Genomic DNA, 15,572 nt, shown 5'->3' on the forward strand with positions numbered 1-15,572 from the left:
TTCATGTAATGGAAGGTTATTTGTTTGAGCTTGGTAATTAGTAAATAAGCGATCATGGACAACAGAGTTTGGGGAGCAGGAAATAATGCGTGTTTGAGGTGGTAGTACAGCCACAACTGGCCAATACACCTCAAAGTGCATTACTTTCCGCTCACTGAATGCTGTGAAGTCCATTATTAGCTCATCTGGCTAACAGGCAATTAGCTTATGCCATCATGTGTTGTCCATTGTCTATCGTCTGGCGTCGTCCACATTTCACGAAAATTGCTTCTTCTCTCTCAATTCTTCACTGATTTTTATTATTTTTGGCAGGAAGGTAGGTCTGCCTGGGGTGCATATAGCTTCTAGCAACATTTGCGTAATTGCAGTTAATAATGAAGATACGGAGTAATTAAGCCCTAACGAGCAGTTTCCAAACAAAACGCTTCTTCTCCCTCAGTTCTTCAATGATTTTGATTCTTTCTGGCATGAAGGTAGGGGCACCTATGGTGCATAGAACCTCTACCCAGATTTGTTTAATTCCAATTATTAATGAAGTTATGGACTAATTAAGTCTTAATGAGCAGTTCAACAAAAACTGCTTCTTCTCAGTCAATTCCTTGCTGTTTTGGATTCTTTCTGGTAAATAGGTCGGTATTCCTAGGGTGGATATCGCTTCTATATATACAGTGGTGCTTGAAAGTTTGTGAACCCTTTAGAATTTTCTATATTTCTGCATAAATATGACCTAAAACATCATCAGATTTTCACACAAGTCCTAAAAGTAGATAAAGAGAACCCAGTTAAACAAATGAGACAAAAATATTATACTTGGTCATTTATTTATTGAGGAAAATGATCCAATATTACATATCTGTGAGTGGCAAAAGTATGTGAACCTTTGCTTTCAGTATCTGATGTGACCCCCTTGTGCAGCAATAACTGCAACTAAACGTTTCCGGTAACTGTTGATCAGTCCTGCACACCGGCTTGGAGGAATTTTAGCCCGTTCCTCCGTACAGAACAGCTTCAACTCTGGGATGTTGGTGGGTTTCCTCACATGAACTGCTCGCTTCAGGTCCTTCCACAACATTTCGATTGGATTAAGGTCAGGACTTTGACTTGGCCATTCCAAAACATTAACTTTATTCTTCTTTAACCATTCTTTGGTAGAACAACTTGTGTGCTTAGGGTCGTTGTCTTGCTGCATGACCCACCTTCTCTTGAGATTCAGTTCATGGACAGATGTCCTGACATTTTCCTTTAGAATTCACTGGTATAATTCAGAATTCATTGTTCCATCAATGATGGCAAGCCGTCCTGGCCCAGATGCAGCAAAACAGGCCCAAACCATGATACTACCACCACCATGTTTCACAGATGGGATAAGGTTCTTATGCTGGAATGCAGTGTTTTCCTTTCTCCAAACATAACGCTTCTCATTTAAACCAAAAAGTTCTATCTTGAACTCATCCGTCCACAAAACATTTTTCCAATAGCCTTCTGACTTGTCCACATGATCTTTAGCAAACTGCAGATGAGCAGCAATGTTCTTTTGGAGAGCAGTGGCTTTCTCCTTGCAACCCTGCCATGCACACCATTATTGTTCAGTGTTCTCCTGATGGTGGACTCATGAACATTAACATTAGCCAATGTGAGAGAGGCCTACAGTTCCTCTAGTTACCCTGGGGTCCTTTGTGACCTCGCCGACTATTACACGCCTTACTCTTGGAGTGATCTTTGTTGGTCGACCACTCCTGGGGAGGGGAACAATGGTCTTGAATTTCCTCCATTTGTACACAATCTGTCTGACTGTGGATTGGTGGAGTCCAAACTCTTTAGAGATGGTTTTGTAACCTTTTCCAGCTTGATGAGCATCAACAATGCTTTTCCTGAGGTCCTCAGAAATCTCCTTTGTTCGTGCCATGATGCACTTCCACAAACATGTGTTGTGAAGATCAGACTTTGATAGATCCCTGTTCTTTAAATAATACAGGGTGCCCACTCACACCTGATTGTCATCCCATTGATTGAAAACACCTGACTCTAATTTCACCTTCAAATGAACTGCTAATCCTAGAGGTTCACATACTTTTGCCACTCACAGATATGTAATATTGGATCATTTTCCTCAATAAATAAATGATCAAGTATAATATTTTTGTCTCATTTGTTTAACTGGGTTCTCTTTATCTACTTTTAGGACTTGTGTGAAAATCTGATGATGTTTTAGGTCATATTTATACAGAAATATAGAAAATTCTAAAGGGTTCACAAACTTTCAAGCACCACTGTAGCTTGTATATAGTGTATATACTGTAGCTTACAACATTTATTGCGCAAGGTGGCCCACTTTAGATCGTTCCTTCTGGACTAGACGGGGCCGGAGTGAGCTACACCGTCATTGACGGTCTTGTTTTGTATATACCACAGTTGTCACACTTGTGTTAAGTTAATTTTAGGATATGATTTTCACGTTTTGATCACTTAAACTAACTTGCTGAGGCAGGTGTAGCAGGTATCAAACTCGGGGAGACAGGAGGACGTTTCCAATAATGTTGCACAAGTGAGTAGTCAAATAACATTAGTTTTAAGATCTGCTCTAATCTTTTATTTAATAATATGGATATTTTAGCATGTTTGTGGAAGGGATGACATACCAGGGCTTGAAATTCGCGGTGGTCCGGTCGCCCGAGGCGACTTAATTTGTCATTTGGTGGGTAATTCCTGTCACTAGGCAGCCCGGCTGGCTAGTTGAAAATAAAAAATATATATGAAGCGAAGATTCAGACTAGGGCTGTGCGATATATCGAATATACTCGATATATCTCCGAAAATTCTGTGTGAGATACATATAGTTATTATATCGTAACTATCGAGTATTTTATGGTCATCTGCCGACTTGCATTTGTTTCGTGTTTGTTGCGTTTGTTTAAAACCTTTTCCGGTGGTTTTCTCCCTGTCCCTCAGGCAGTAACGTGAGAGGCTGCCTAAGGGGAAAAATAAAACAATAACATCACGCACTCGCCAACCAATCCCAGGCGACATCTCGGTGCTGAAAGGAACTTGCGGGAAGATTTTCTAGTTTCAGTTTACAGCGCTGACTCAGTTCGTGCAGTCGCTGGTGTTGCATAGGCTACCGTGTAAGCTCTGCCAATTTCAGCGACAGATTAAAAATGGAAGCGGACGACTTGGTTCCTAAAAGAACAAGTAAGGGGTCAGTCATCTGGCGTTTTTTTGGATTTTTTTGGATTATATTATGGTGCTCTGTGTTGTTCTCATTTATGTATTTAATAACAGTATCAAAATACTCGGGTCTTGATATAAATGCACATTAGTCATGAACAATGGTAACGACTCTCTTTTGTGTTATTTTTGACAGAAGTAAAATTCATACATGAACAAATTTTGGCGAGTTGATTTTCTGTTTGGCGAGTTACTTTGGAAGGGAACTAGTCCGGCTGGCTGGTGAAAAAATATATGAATTTCGAGCCCTGCATAGTAACACCACATCATACATTAAAACCTGATATTATTTACATACTATTGACTTAAAGGAAATGTAGAAATGCAGGAAGTTTAATTGTCATTTGCTATTTTTTATCAAGGGGAAATTATCCCCTTGCGATACAATACCATGCAACAGCATAGCATAGCTATATAGAATGACAGATAATATATGATATTCTAGTTTTATCTTTGAATTCTCATTTAATATAACAATCTGTACTGACCCGCCACTGAACAGTCACTTTCTAGATCTAGGGTACTTTTTAGATCTAAGACTCTAGAAAGGGTGGCATGATGGTGTAGTGGTTAGCATTGTCACCTCATAGCAAGAAGGTTCTGGGTTCGAACCCCGTGGCCGGCGAGGGCCTTTCTGTGTGGAGTTTGCATGTTGTCCGCGTGGATTTCCTCCGGTTTCCCCCACAGTCCAAAGACATCCAGGTTAGGTTAACTGGTGACTCTAAATTGACCGTAGGTGTGAATGTGAGTGTGAATGGTTGTCTGTGTCTATGTGTCAGCCCTGTGATGACCTGGCGACTTGTCCAGGGTGAACCCCGCCTTTCGCCCGTAGTCAGCTGGGATAGGATCCAGCTCACCTGCGACCCTGTAGAACAGGATAAAGCGGCTACAGATAATGAGATGAGATGAGTCTAAAGATTCGAGTTCAGGCTTTCGTCTAAATGGGGGAACAGGGGCGCTGCGCCCTCTTACTCTCGGCGTGCGCCCCCTTACCGACTCCGTGAAAACATCCCAGCAACACTATGTGACAATGTGTCTGATCATCAAATACGTTATAATTGCTCCAAAAATATTCCAATCATAGTAGATACACCGCCAGATGGTGCAAAAACAATCCGAATTGGTGTTTTCCAGACTGAGGTGCCATGTTGTTTAGTTGTTTACTTGTCGCGGCTGCTCTCGCGAGATTTGACATGGGTTACATACAAGGTCAGCTGACTTGTAGAGCGAGATTTCTCGAGACTGAATGACCTTTCACCCACCGGCACGGGAGCTTTTGACAGAAGTAGTTTGCGAGTTGTTTTTGTTGACACTTGGGCATTTAAAGTTGTCATCCCGCGGCACGAAGCGGAAGAAAGCCAAAGACTGTCCGGGGCAGAGGAAGATTACTTCTTTCTTTTTCAATGTTGACAGACAATTTGTTACAATTTCCCTCTCAGACAGCCTCAGAATGTCCCATTGGAGCATTTTTCAAAGGCTTTACACGGCGGGGGGGGACAACCGGCACCATCTCCCCCCCCGCTTCGCTCCCTCGCCATGGTTAGTGCCCTCATACTACATTTTTCTAGAAAAAAACCCTGGAGTTCATCCTGTTATGAGCCTGGACATTCTTCCACAACTACCATCAGTTCTTCTAGTGACTGGAGGTTGTCAGGGCTTTGTACCTGTACTAGCAAAAGCTTCTATACTCCTTAAGTAGACCAAAACCCTTCCCCAGCCATGCACTCCAGCTCAGGTAGAAGTCAGTAGCTCCACCTAGACTCTTTAACACTAAATTCCTAACACTAATGTGAGTTTTGTCTTTTGGGCTAAAGTTGGTCTCTTGGTTGCAGTAAAGGCAGCTGCTGTGTAGTGTTTGGACCTTACTGTTCACCCTCAGCACATGGTTTGACTGTATCTTATGAAAATAAGTATTAAGTATCTTATGAAGCATATTTGAAACAATACAAATCTACAGTTAAGACTGCAGAAGCAATGTATTCTTCTGGATTAATTGCAAAAATGCTTATAGGCCACGAGTGCTTTTCACCACCATCAACTCCATCTGAAATCTTGGAACCACCAATTTCCTGGTAACTTCACTTGTGAGCTATTCCTACATTTTTCATCAATAAATTCAAAGATAGCAGGGAGAACATTCCATCTCCAACTGAAAATCCAGCTGCTCAGCACTTTAATCATTTCCAGCTAGTATCTCTCTCTCTCTCTCTCTCTCTCTGTTCACTGAACTTGTTCTACACTTGAAGCCAACAAACTGATTCTGGCTGATGTGCAGTTTTAGTTTTACTGGATCTCAGTGCAGCGTTCAATACTATTGACCACAATATCTTGCTTAAATATCTTGAACATGTGATGTTGCCATCCATGGTTCTGCTCTGAACTGGTTCACCTCTTACGTCAAAGGCAGAACTTTTTTTCTGTTAACATCAGCAGCTCTTTCTCATCATCTGCACACGTTACATGTGGTGTCCGCGAGGTTCCATTTTGAAGGTCCCCTTCTCTGTTCCCCATACATGCTCCCTCTGGGATCTATCTTTCAGAAATCCTGTATTTCTTACCACTTTTATGCTGACAATGCACAGTTTTACCTCCCTGTTAAACCTGACAAAACCTACTCCGTAAGCAATCTGCTAAACTGGCTAAGTGACAAAATGCTGGATAGCAAATAACGTCCTTCACCTGAATGAAACTAAAACAGATGTCATTAGTTTTGGCCCCCCATCCTCTCTCACTGTTGTAGGGAATCAGCTTGGCTCACTGCTAACCAACCGAGAAGACTGTGTCAGGAATCTTGGTGTCGTTCTTGATACATGTTTAAATTTTACAAAGCAGATTAGTCGTGTCGTCAAGAGCAGTTTTATTCACCTTTGCTCTGTTGACAGGTTAAAACAGGTGTTCTCCCAAAAGGATTTGGAGACTGTTGTCCATACTTTGATCAATTCTCACCTGGACTATGGTCAGTCCTTGTAGTTTGGTCTGCCCAAGTTTACACTTGTAGCTTGTCCCATCGACTGTTGAAAACATGGGCAGTATATCATCTCAAAAATGTGAGGCCACCACAGAGAGCATCCCTGATGGCTCGCTGCACTACAGTTTTATACACTATAGTTTTTAGCTCCACCCATCCCCATGTGTTTCAGTGACAAAACATTGTTTTCCATGACACTATTCTCTTCTAAACTGTCTTTCCATCTACAGTGTCTAATTCGAACAGTTAGTTTTCCCTGTGCTGATTTCTTCATGCTTTTTATTTTCCCCAGATAGTAGTTTTTACAAAGCATGTGTATATTACATACCGTACTCATCTCATCTCATTATCTCTAGCCGCTTTATCCTTCTACAGGGTCGCAGGCAAGCTGGAGCCTATCCCAGCTGACTACGGGCGAAAGGCGGGGTTCACCCTGGACAAGTCGCCAGGTCATCACAGGGCTGACACATAGACACAGACAACCATTCACACTCACATTCACACCTACGCTCAATTTAGAGTCACCAGTTAACCTAACCTGCATGTCTTTGGACTGTGGGGGAAACCGGAGCACCCGGAGGAAACCCACGCGGACACGGGGAGAACATGCAAACTCCGCACAGAAAGGCCCTCGCCGGCCATGGGGCTCGAACCCGGACCTTCTTACTGTGAGGCGACAGCGCTAACCACTACACCACCGTGCCGCCCACCATACCGTACTGTAACAGGCATTTAGCAGACGCTCTTATCCACGGCAACATACAACATAGCCAGAGCAGCTGGGGGTTAGGCACCTTGCTCAAGGGCACTTCAACCATTCCTGCTGGTTCAGGGAATCAAACTGGTGACCTTTTGGTCCCAAAGTGGCTTCTCTAACCATTAGGCCATGGCTTCCTCGAAGTGTACATTTGGAAATGAAGTGATTGACAGCCTTGGCTGGAAGAGACCAGCTGCAGCCAGCCACCGAACTTCACCACAGAATTTACCATCATATAGCTACCGATTTGAACATTTTTTATGGACACATGCACTAATACAAACTGGTAGCCATTGCTATTAAAAATGTTTGAAACATTGAGAGGTTCCATAGGAAAAGGCTAATTTACTCATGCTAGCTACTAATGTTGTAGTCAAGACCAAGACCAAGTCATGACGAAGACCAGAGTGTATCAAGACTGAGACAAGACCAAGACTTTGAGGGGTTAAGACCAAGACCAAGGCAGGGTGAGACCGAGTCAAGACCAGGACCAGACCAGTGTATGTGAAGGGGTGACAGCCATTAACAGTAATGAAAATTTTGAATTAGCAATGAGTAACGTTATCGGTCACTTTTGAAGCAGGAAGTTTTACATCCAATCACAGTAACGATGTTCACAAATAAATCAGACAATGCACAGGCAGTTTACTGAAATCCCCACAGCTGTGGTCTTGAAATAAAATCCCGAGTCCAGCCGATTCCGAGACCTTCAAAAAGTGGTCTTGTGACCCGTCTCAAGTTCTACAGCACTACTAGCTGCCTAGCCATATAGCCACATTGATAGCTTTATTATTTCGGTATTAATGACACCCAGCCAGTCAGTTATTGAAATTTGCACAAAAGCCATTATGTTATGTGTCAGTAAACATAAACTACCAATAACATCAGGATGGAGTTTATCAGTAGTTTACAGAGCACTCGGAATAACCGTGTGACTGTGGCGTTATGGGTCAGAACCAATATGAAGAGGAAAGACACAGTGCCTCAAAATCACCTCATTCTGCATGTGGTCCATGAGGCGCACGCGGTAATCGTCTTTTACGTGTTGTATCATGTGCATAATGCTGTTGATGGTGTGTGTTATGTTGCGTGGACTCTGAGATACGTTTTCAGTGATTTTATTTGATTTCAGCACATTTGTGTTGTGCTAATGTGTTTGGGACTGTTGGTGCTTGCTGAAGAAAGAGAGAGAGAGAGAGAGAGAGAGAGAGCGTAATAAAATAAATCTTCAGAGATGTCTGTGTGAGGCGTGGACATTATTTCATTGGACCAGTCGTGTTTGATTCACTTTACGGCACTTTGGTGCAGCTCCTCTTGCATATTAAATGCGCTTTAGAAATAAATTTGACTTGACAAGTAGCCTTTGGGACATGCCCACAAGGAGCTCCAGCAGCAGTTGGGACACGCCCACAAGGAGCTCCAGCAGCAGTTGGGACACGCCCACAAATGGCTATAATAGTAGCAGTTGGGACACATCCATGGGTGACTACAACAGTAGTAGATCTTGGGACACGCCCACAAGAGGCTACATCTGCAGTTGAGACACGCCCACAGTTAGTGACAGCAGCAGTAAGGACACACCCACAAATGGCTATAGACCCCTTCGCATGTTTGTAAACAAACCGACCGTTGCCAGGATGCGCGCGCAGCCTGGACCCAGAAACAATGGCGCTGCCCATAGACCGGCATTATGAGCTGTCAGATTATGCCAAACAATTGTCGTTACAAGATCGAGAATGCTACATAAATAAGTTAACTCTAACAAGTGGACATCGCCTACCGGATCCGCATTTAATTAAAGAGTGGACGGACGATGTTAGTAAGTTCCCTGGTATACAATGGCCAGATATATACTCGTACCTTATTGACAAGACTTCAGTGTACACCCACGAAAAACTTCGTGCCTACAAGTCTTTAGACGCATATGATTATGTTATGTGCGGGCATGTACAACTTGATTAACAATGGGACATTCATATTCATTTTGTTTTAATCAAATTATGCCAGTGATGTGATGGCAATGTGGCTTTAGCTACAACAGCAAATACCAACACTAAACAGCAATTTGCAGGAGGTGATGGCAGGAAAGGAATGATAGTGTAAAGAGTGCAGCTAAGAGAAATCAGAGCTGCGTAAAAAGCGAGAGGCAGAGAGCAGAAATGAAACTGAACGGGGCGGGAGCTAGGTTAGAGCAGTCAGCGTAAGTTGGCATTTAGAGTGAGGGCACACAATTTTACCTTTCCATCCTTGCTTTAAAATTGTGATTTTCGGCATACACAAATAATGATGGCACAAAATCTGGACTGCTTGAGTCAAGCGAGACCTCTCCTACAAACAAAACTGCATGCAAAGCTAAGCTAACATGCTAACAATATTCATTACATTGTGTAACTATGACCAGCTAATCAGACAAACGTTACCAAAGTATTTTGCTACATCAATAAACAAAGACTAGAAAGAATAAAAAAGAAAGATTGAATAAATAGCCTGATCTTACCTGTGATGAAGTGGGCGCTGCAAACCCGCGCATTTTTGATGGTGCTTTCATCCCAGTCTACACGTTTGATGGCTTGTAGTCATAGATGTCGGTGATTTTTTTGGAATGGGTGAGATCCTGCTGGAATTCTGAACATTTTAACCCCATCGCTGCTACGATTCTGACACCCGACAACACAACAACTAGGCATTTCTGAGTCTTTTTTGGGTCCAGGCTGCGCGCGCAATTTCCGCTTACGTATGAATGACGTTTACTGCGAAGGGGTCTATAGTAGCAGTTGGGACACGCCCACAAGTGACTATAGTAGTAATAGATGTTGGGACACGCCCACAAGAGGCTACAGCAGCAGTTGGGATACGCCCACAGTTGGTGACAGCAGCAGTTAGGACACACCCACAAATGGCTATGGTAGCAGTTGGGACACGCCCACAAGTGACTACAGTAGTAGTAGATGTTGGGACACGCCTACAAAAGGCTATAGTAAGAGTTGAGACAAGTGGAAACGCAGTGTATTTGAATTATTACACACGTTACCAACAGGTGATCCCCAGGTAAGGTTACCAGCCGCAACACTGTGTGTGTGTGTGTGTGTGTGTGTGTGTGAGTGAGAGAGAGAGAGACTGTGGGGGCGGGGCAGGACAAGGTGGGGTGGTGAGGGCATGGTAGTCTCTTGTGTTTGGATACACTAAAATGGAAGGTGTTATTTGCGTGAGACTCTTTCCCTTTGGGGAACCCACAGGTGCTGCAGCTCGTATGTGTGTGTGTGTGTGTGTGTGTGTGTGTGTGTGTGTGTGTGTGTTTTTAAGAGAGAGTGAGAATGGAAAGAGTGAGGAGCCATGAGGGAGAAGAGCAAAGCAGCATGATGACTGCAAGATGAGACAGATAGAGAGAGAGAATATCATGCACCTGTGGAACTGTTTTGAATGCAAGGTATGCACTCTGTGTGTGTGTGTGTGTGTGTGTGTGTTGAAATGTAACCAATTGAACATGAAACGAAATCTAGTTTCTAATTTCCATACCATTACATTTTGACAACTGCCACCCCCACCCTTCATTTGGTGTGTGGGTGTGTGTGTGCGCGCATGTGTGTGTGTGTGTGTGTGTGTGCGTGTGTGTGTGTGTGTGTGTGTGTGTAATATTGTGTGTGTGTGTGGAGGGGGGGTAATATTTTAAAAAGAACTGAGACGGATACAGGATGAAACACAAGGAGAGATTTGAATGCACTGCTGCAGCCCTCGTTGCAGTGTTGCTATGGTTACTGTGCATAGAACGAGAGTCTAGGCACTGGTGGATCGATGTGTGTGTGTGTGTGTGTAAGAGACATTGTTGAAGGCTAGCAGCATCTTGGTTTACCAATGCCTGTAATTCTTTTTTTTTTTTTTTTCCCCTGAGCCACATTCCAAGCACACACACACACACACACACACACACACACAAACAAAATCACACACTACAACACACTCACCAAATGTTTCTCTCTCTCTCTTGCTCGCTCTCTCTCTCTCTGGTTCATTCTCGGGAAAAAAGCCTGGCGCTAAAGAGCCGTGTCCTCATATTCAAATCATTGTACATTTATAGATTTGCTATCTCTATAAAAATCCTCCTTGCTGTAAAACGGTGGCTGTATTTGGAGGTTGAACGCCAGCTTTTCTCCGTACTGTACATCGTTACGGTCCCATCAGCAGACTGAACATCAGCATTCACGAGTGTAGAAGATTGTCTGTCTCTTTCTTCGACAAGGAAAATTACAAGCGGGTGAAAATCATCATCAGTCACCAACTTTAATGTTTCAGAATTTTAGAATTTAGACTTTTTATTTATCCACACAAGGTTTTGTTGTTACTGATATTGTCATTGATACTCAGAACTGAGGAAAGAACATCTGGGCAAAATAGGAATATGGCCCCTGTTACGCAAGAGAAAAAATGCTAATTCATCGCATAGTGACCTCTATTTTTAGCTCATCAGGCCTTAAAGCATGGCCTGGCCTCCGTCGTCCACAATTCAGTCAATTCGTTTCTCCTCCGTCGATTCTCCATGGATTTCCGTTCCAATTGTTTTGTTTGAAAGAACTCGTCACTTTGGTCCACTCCTTCATTATGTCCCACTTAGATTATTGTAACTCCCTTCTCATTGGCCTCCCTACTAAATCCCTTCGAAGACTACAGTACAGTCACTCCGCAGTGAGACTCCTCACCCATACGAAACCATCTGCTCAGATCGCCCCATTCTTTCTCAGCTTCACTGGCTACCTACTCACCTTCAAAGCTCTCCATAACCTTGCTCCTTCTTACGTCTGTGATCTCCTCACCCTTTATACTCCATCCCGCTCCCTCAGATCCTCGAGCTACCGTATAATCCCCTTGCTGTTCCTCGCACTAGACTCTCGACCCTGGGTGGCAGGCCCTTCAGTGCCACGGCCCCCAAGCTCTGGAAGTCCCTTCCTCAACCCCGCTGTGACTGCTCTTCCCTCCCTTTCTTCAAATCTCATCTCAAAACCTTTCTGTTTCATGAACACCTCTCCTCCTCCACCACTGCATAAACTCACCACTCTTTAGCAGCTTTGTTTGTTGTTTTCTTTGACCTACGTAAAGCGACCTTGAGTTTGAGAAAGGCGCTATATGAATGTAACTTACTATTATCTCATCTCATCTCATTATCTCTAGCCGCTTTATCCTTCTACAGGGTCGCAGGCAAGCTGGAGCCTATCCCAGCTGACTACGGGCGAAAGGCGGGGTACACCCTGGACAAGTCGCCAGGTCATCACTTACTATTATTATTATTATTATTATTATTATTATCACTCCGCACAAAACTTGGTCGTTGTTTTGTCAAATTTTTTGCTAACAAGTTAGTAATTAGGACAAATTAACAAATTTTCCAGGCCTCTCACTAGAATTGTATCTCCGGTCTCATTTCTCATCCGATTTCAGTTCTGATCAATGTTTTGAGTCGATCTTCCCTCAGGGAACAAAGTTTTTAGTCCTTTGGTGATTTTCCTGTTGTAAACAGTTTGTCATAGAGATTGGTCTTCTCTCACATTGTCACATTTTGGTTCTGTCTGATGTTTCAGTTGTTTTGATGGCAGGCCAGATGAGCTCCTACAGTAGTGCTTGAAAGTTTGTGAACCCTTTAGAATTTTCTATATTTCTGCGTAAATATGACCTAAAACATCATCAGATTTTCACACAAGTCCTAAAAGTAGATAAAGAGAACCCAGTTAAACAAATGAGACAAAAATATTATACTTGGTCATTTATTTATTGAGGAAAATGATCCAATATTACATATCTGTGAGTGGCAAAAGTATGTGAACCTTTGCTTTCAGTATCTGGTGTGACCCCCTTGTGCAGCAATAACTGCAACTAAACGTTTGCGGTAACTGTTGATCAGTCCTGCACACCGGCTTGGAGGAATTTTAGCCCGTTCCTCCGTACAGAACAGCTTCAACTCTGGGATGTTGGTGGGTTTCCTCACATGAACTGCTCGCTTCAGGTCCTTCCACAACATTTCCATTGGATTAAGGTCAGGACTTTGACTTGGCCATTCCAAAACATTCACTTTATTCTTCTTTAACCATTCTTTGGTAGAACGACTTGTGTGCTTAGGGTCGTTGTCTTGCTGCATGACCCACCTTCTCTTGAGATTCAGTTCATGGACAGATGTCCTGACATTTTCCTTTAGAATTTGCTGGTATAATTCAGAATTCATTGTTCCATCAATGATGGCAAGCCGTCCTGGCCCAGATGCAGCAAAACAGGCCCAAACCATGATACTACCACCACCATGTTTCACAGATGGGATAAGGTTCTTATGCCGGAATGCAGTGTTTTCCTTTCCCCAAACATAACGCTTCTCATTTAAACCAAAAAGTTCTATTTTGGTCTCATCCATCCACAAAACATTTTTCCAATAGCCTTCTGGCTTGTCCACGTGATCTTTAGCAAACTGCAGATGAGCAGCAATGTTCTTTTTGGAGAGCAGTGGCTTTCTCCTTGCAACCCTTCCATGCACACCATTGTTGTTCAGTGTTCTCCTGATGGTGGACTCAGAAACATTAACATTAGCCAATGTGAGAGAGGCCTTCAGTTGCTTAGAAGTTACCCTGGGGTCCTTTGTGACCTCATCGACTATTATATGCCTTGCTCTTGGAGTGATCTTTGTTGGTCGACCACTCCTGGGGAGGGTAACAATGGTCTTGAATTTCCTCCATTTGTACACAATCTGTCTGACTGTGGATTGGTGGAGTCCAAACTCTTTAGAGACGGTTCTGTAACCTTTTCCAGCCTGATGAGCATCAACAACGCTTTTTCTGAGGTCCTCAGAAATCTCCTTTGTTTGTGCCATGATACACTTCCACAACCATGTGTTGTGAAGATCAGACTTTGATAGATCCCTGTTCTTTAAATAAAACAGGGTGCCCACTCACACCTGATTGTCATCCCATTGATTGAAAACACCTGACTCTAATTTCATTTTCAAATTAACTGTTAATCCTAGAGGTTCACATACTTTTGCCACTCACAGATATGTAATATTGGATCATTTTCCTCAATAAATAAATGACCAAGTATAATATTTTTGTATCATTTGTTTAACTGGGTTCTCTTTATCTACTTTTACGACTTGTGTGAAAATCTGGTGATGTTTTAGGTCATATTTATGCAAAAATATAGAAAACTCTAAAGGGTTCACAAACTTTCAAGCACCACTGTACATCCTTGACATTCCAGTTGAATTCTTTCATTAATACCATCGACTCACCATTTAAAAGAGGACATTTCTTGCTTTGGCTGCTGTGAACACTTCAGTTATCTTAGTGGAATCCAATTTGCAATAGATTTGGTCCTCAGTTGGAATTTCAGCCAAAATCTGTTCAAACAATCTTGTGATGTTTTTGATCACAAAGAGTCCTTCACAAGTTTGAGATGTGGAAATCTTCTCTCTGATGATGCTACAGTTAACAATCAGCGCAGGGCAATGCTAAGAATTGTTTACAAATTCAAAACACTTTCCCAGTAGATGTTTTTGAAAAGTTTGTCACGGTGTGGCACCCCCTAGTGGTCCGGCGCCGTGGGTAATTGCGTAGTTTGTCCAATGCTTCCACCAAACCTACTGATGATAAACTTATGTTTTGTAGCCTTAAAGAGCCACTGTTTTAAACAAAAGCATTCTTATTCACAATATAATGTATAACATAGTGTTACGTTACAGGTATTCAGCAGACTCTCTTATCCAGAGCTACACACAACGTACCCAGAGCAACCTGGGGTTAGGTGCTTTGCTCAAGGGCACTTCAGCCTACCTGCTGGTCCAAAGACTCGAACCAGCAACTTTTTGGTCCCAAAGACTCCTCCTCTAACCATTAGACCACAGCTTCCCCATTAGTGGTATTATACGTCCTTTCTCTTGCACTATGGTCCATATTCAGTGTCTGAGACTTAAGTCCAAAAGTTATGTCGATATATTGATACAGGGAAAGTTCCTTGTATTCAGAATTGGGTTATGCACCTACTTAAGGTTTTCTGGACTCTATATTCAGAGTAATAAAATCTCCTGCATGTAGTTTGATGTCTCCAAGGTTGCCAGATTTAGCATGTAGACCACTGCCTTCAAAAACAAGCAAACTCAAAAAAAGTCAAGGAGAGAAAATTTCATCTCATCTCATTATCTGTAGCCGCTTTATCCTGTTCTACAGGGTCGCAGGCGAGCTGGATCCTATCCCAGCTGACTACGGGCGAAAGGCGGGGTACACCCTGGACAAGTCGCCAGGTCATCACAGGGCTGACACATAGACACAGACAACCATTCACACTCACATTCACACCTACGCTCAATTTAGAGTCACCAGTTAACCTAACCTGCATGTCTTTGGACTGTGGGGGAAACCGGAGCACCCGGAGGAAACCCATGCGGACACGGGGAGAACATGCAAACTCCACACAGAAAGGCCCTCGCCGGCCACGGGGCTCGAACCCGGACCTTCTTGCTGTGAGGCGACAGCGCTAACCACTACACCACCGTGCCGCCCGGAGAGAAAATTTGAACTGGATAAAGGAATATATGCCACTTTTCCACTACCAACGCGGCTGAGTTGAGCTGAGCCATGCCGTGCTGAGTTGGGC

The 15,572-nt window shown here is 43.1% G+C and overlaps 1 protein-coding gene across 6 annotated transcripts in view; it reads left to right on the forward strand.

Annotated features, from left to right (window-relative positions):
• Positions 1–15,572, forward strand: part of LOC132866485 (adhesion G protein-coupled receptor L1-like) — a 109,933-nt gene that overhangs the window by 20,824 nt on the left and 73,537 nt on the right. Inside the window, exon 1 of one of the 6 annotated variants that reach the window (XM_060899287.1) lies at positions 9,933–9,998. The exons of 4 other annotated variants lie outside the window; for them this stretch is intronic. The gene's annotated coding sequence lies outside the window, so the exon portion shown is untranslated. Of the gene's footprint in view, positions 1–9,932; positions 9,999–10,309; positions 10,378–15,572 lie in introns of those variants that run through there. One more of the 6 variants, XM_060899285.1, reaches the window with a different exon arrangement.

Source organism: Neoarius graeffei, chromosome 18 (genome assembly GCF_027579695.1).
Source record: "Neoarius graeffei isolate fNeoGra1 chromosome 18, fNeoGra1.pri, whole genome shotgun sequence".
Classification (NCBI taxonomy): domain Eukaryota; kingdom Metazoa; phylum Chordata; class Actinopteri; order Siluriformes; family Ariidae; genus Neoarius; species Neoarius graeffei.